The sequence below is a fragment of the Sarcophilus harrisii genome, chromosome 6, assembly GCF_902635505.1.
Source record: "Sarcophilus harrisii chromosome 6, mSarHar1.11, whole genome shotgun sequence".
NCBI classification, from domain to species: Eukaryota; Metazoa; Chordata; class Mammalia; order Dasyuromorphia; family Dasyuridae; genus Sarcophilus; species Sarcophilus harrisii.
Genome location: NC_045431.1, coordinates 59,997,236 through 60,001,492, shown reverse-complemented (window position 1 = coordinate 60,001,492; position 4,257 = coordinate 59,997,236). Strand labels below are relative to the sequence as shown.

At 32.3% G+C, this 4,257-nt stretch overlaps 1 pseudogene; it reads left to right on the top strand.

Annotated features, from left to right (window-relative positions):
* Positions 1-3,334: 3,334 nt before the first annotated feature.
* LOC111721355 lies at positions 3,335-3,536 on the top strand (annotated as a pseudogene).
* Positions 3,537-4,257: the final 721 nt, after the last annotated feature.

Below are 4,257 nucleotides of genomic sequence, written 5' to 3'. Positions count from 1 at the left end.
TTATTGCTTTTATTGGCTCTTCATTAGTGGAACATTCACCCTTTGCATTTCTGATACTAGCAATTTGATTTTATTCTTTCCCTTTTAAAATAAAATTAATTAAATTATTTTATTTTTTCATGAAATCAATTCTTAGTTTTCTTTATTAGTTCAACAGTTTTCTTTCACTTTCATTAATCTACCTTTTTATTTTCAGAATTTCAAATTTTGTATTTAATTAGAGATTTTAATTTGTTCTGTTTCTACTTTTTTTAGTTGCATGCCCACATCATTGATCTTCTCTTTCTCTATTTTATTCAAGTAAGCATCTAGACATATAAAATTTCTCCTTACAACTGTATTGACTGTATCTCACAAATTCTGATATGTTGTCTCATTATTGTCATTTTCTTGGCTGAAGTTATCAATTGTGTCCATAATTTGTTGTTTTACCCACTCATTCTTTAGGATTAGATTATTTAGCTTCCAATTAATTTTTGGTGTATTATTCTCTGGCCATTTTTCACATGTAATTTTCATTATAACATGATCTGAAAAGATGCATTTAGTATTTCTGTCTTTCAGCATTTAATTCTGAGGTTTTTATGCTTCAAATAATTGTTCAGTTTTTGTGTAGTTCCATGTCCCTCTGAGAAAAAAGTATATTCCTTTCTTTTCTTTACTCATTGTGTTGTCTCTAAAACTCTATACTACCTAACATTTTAAAAATTCTGTTTACCTCTTTAAATTCTTTCTTGTTTATTTTTGTTCAATTAATGTAGTTCTGATTGAGCAAGGATGAGATTCCCTACTAGTTTGGTTTTGCTATTTGTTTTTACAATCTCTTAACTTCTCTAGGAATTTGGATGCTATAAGACTTGGTGCATATATGTTTAATATTGATATTAAATCATTATCTATGGTAACCTTTAGAAACATGCAGTTTCTTTCTTTTTCTCTTTTAATTTGATCTATTTTTGCTTTTGCTTAATCTGAGACAAGGTTTGCTATCCCTGCTTTTTTGTTTGTTTGTTTGTTTTTTACTTCACTTGAAGCATTCAGCCTTTTACCTTTACTCTGTATTCAAATGCTTCAAATGGATTTCTTGTAAACAAAACATTGTAGGATTCTGGCTTTTAATTCAGTCTGCTATCCACTTGTTTTATGGGAGAGTTCATCCTACACACATTTACAGTTAAAATTACAAGCTCTGTATTTCCCACTATTTTTCTCTTTTGTTTCCCCCTTTCCTTCATCCCCAGTGTTTTGCTTCTGACCATCACTTCCCTCAATCTGTCCTCCCCTGTTACAACCTCTCCCCCTTTCCTATCCCACTTTGCTTCTACTTCTGAACTCCCTTCTATAACCTTCCCACTTTCTTCTCCTTCTTCCTTCCTATTTCCCTATAGACAAGTATTTTTTTTTTCTATTAAACTAAATATGTCTATTTTCTCTTGGAGCCAAATCCAATGACATTAATGTTCATACAATACTCATCCCGCTCCCTTCTTTCCCTCAACTGTAATAGGTCTTTTTTGCCTTTTCATGTGATGTAATTTACCACGTCTTGCTTCCCCTTTCCTTTTCTTCCAATATAATCCCTTTTCTATCCCTACTTTATTTTTCATATCATCACAGTACAGGCAAATTATGTCTACACCCTTTAAGTATACCCCTAACAAATATACAGTTCTTTAAAACTAAACATATCTTCTCATTTAAGGATGTAAATATTTTAACCTTTTAAAAAATATAAGTTTTTACCTTCCCTTTTTACCTTTTTTATGCTTCTCTTGAGTTCTATATTTGAGTATCAAAATTTCTCTTCCACTAGAGTCTTTTCATCAAAAAATAATTGAAAATATTTTATTCATCAATTTCCATCTTCTTCCCTGAAAGATAATGCTCAATGTATCTAGATAATTTATTCTTGGCTGCATTCCAAATTCCTTTGGCTTTTAAGATTATCAGATTCCAGGCCCTTCAATCCTTTAAGGTAGAAACTACTAGGTCCTGAATAATTCTAATTGCGGCTCCTTGATATTTGAATTGTTTCCTTTTGGCTGCTTGCAATATTTTCTCCTTGATTTAATAATTCTGAAATTTAACTATGATGTTCCTTGGAGTTTTCATTTTGGGATCTCTTTCAGGAGGTGTTAGGTGAATTCTTTCAATGGCTATTTTACCCTTCTAGAAAGGTAACTTTCCTCTAGAACATCTGGGCAGTTTTCTTTGATGATTTCCTGAAAGATAATGTTTACTCTTTTTTTCATGGTATGGTTTTCAGGTATTCCAATAATTCTTAGATTGTCTCTTGTTTTTCATGTAACTTTTTTTTTCTTTTTCTTTTTCTTTCCAATGAGGTATTTTACATTTTTTTTCTTTCTTTTTTTTCTTTTTTGGATTTTGTTTGATTTTTGCTGTCTCGCTGAGTCATTAACTCCCATTTGTCCAATTCTAATTTTTAGTGAGTTATTTTTTTCAGTTAGCTTTTTTATTTCCTTTTACATTTGGCCAATTAAACTTTTAAATGAGTTGTTTTGTTCATTGAAATTTTTTTCCATTTCACAAATTCTGTATTTCAAGGAGCTGTTTTTCTTTTTCCATATCACCAAAATGATTTTTAAGGTGTGTTTCCTCTTCCCAAGCTCTCATTTTCTTTCTCCATTTTTCTTCTAACTCTTTTGAGACCTTTTTTCAATTCTTCTATGCTCAGAGATTTTTTTTTGCTTCTTTGCTCATTTTTAAATGCCAAGGTTTGTTCTTAGGGCAAAGGGGAGATTGTTCCAAACTTCCTCTACAGGTGAGAGTAGTTTCATGCTGCCCTGGGACCAGTGCTACCAGCTTCCTTCCCCTGTAAGGCGTGTGTGGCCAAGTCCTGATTTTTATACTGGGATTCAGGGGCTCACTGTTTGCCTCCTGTCACTGTATTGGAGTTCTCATAGCTAGAATGATGATCCACTGGCTTCTGAACTAAGACAGATTGACAAACACTACTATATTTGGCTACGAATCTCCCACTAGATTACCCTAGCATGGAAGCCTTTCCATCCTGGCTATTTTTACATTGTGCTGCACCTTCACTGAGCTGCAATCATGTTCCTGCTTGATTGAGATCTTTCCTGAAGTTCTTTCAAAATATCTACTGCTGAAATCTATTATACTCCAAATTTTTTGGGTTCTGACACTCTAAAACCTGTTCAAAATCTTGATCTGGTGTTGATGTGAAGAATACCAGGAAAAAGCTAAGACAGACTTGTCTACCCTCTGCCATTTGGCTCTGCTCCTGCCAACACTATTTTTAGTCACTTCTAGATAGAAAATCTTTATAACATTCTTCAAATGAAAGTTAAAGATCACTTCCTGGGCCTTTTGGCTAAGGTCAAATACAGTATCTGTTCTTATTACGTTAATATCAAATAGATCTTCAGTCCAGAGACTATTATAATAAATAGATTTGAGCGGGGGGGCAGGGTGATGTAACAGGAGCTTTCTCTGTCCACTCCACAAATTGACAAGAAATTGCTGGGGATACTTCTTGGAATAGTGAATTTTTCCTTGGGGAACAAAAAAAATCATATTGAGAATTTAGTTTTAAGTCCCTTCCCCAAATCCCTTGACAATGAGATATTTACATACATAATCTAGCTTCAAAGAAAATCTAGTTTTGTCTCTCAAGGGTGTTCTCTTTAAGTGATTCCTTTCATCTGAACAAAGGACATTGGAAGTCATTTTACTTGTATCTTTTTCCCATATTGGAATAAAATATTTTATCTCAACTAGAAGAAGCAGGAGGTAGAAGATACATGGTGTCTTACCCACTTCCAATTCTAAGTTTCTTCCTCTCCTGTGTACTTAAACAATTATACAAACAAAAACTAATTAGAACAACAACAGATTATACATTTTATATAATGCTTTTTGTAGAAATATCAATAGGTTTTTAATAGAAAAATAACACCACAATGACAAAGATTAAAATTGATTTATTTAACATAGATAATGTGAAATTTTTTTTTTAGCCTGTTCCCTACCAAATCCCAGTTCAGTTCCTAATTGATTTATGTACTGTTTTCCCAATTCCCCACTTGAGGTCCAAGTAGTCTTCTCATAATTTGGCATGAAATAATTGATCTGTTTAAAGCAACAAAGAAAATGACAATATCTAAATTAGATTGCTTTTTTCCCCTTCAGCATTCTAGTTTCAAGCAGTTTCAGAAAAAACCCAATCTGATTTTCAGTAGTATTACTTTTAATTATTATTTTAATGTAATGAGT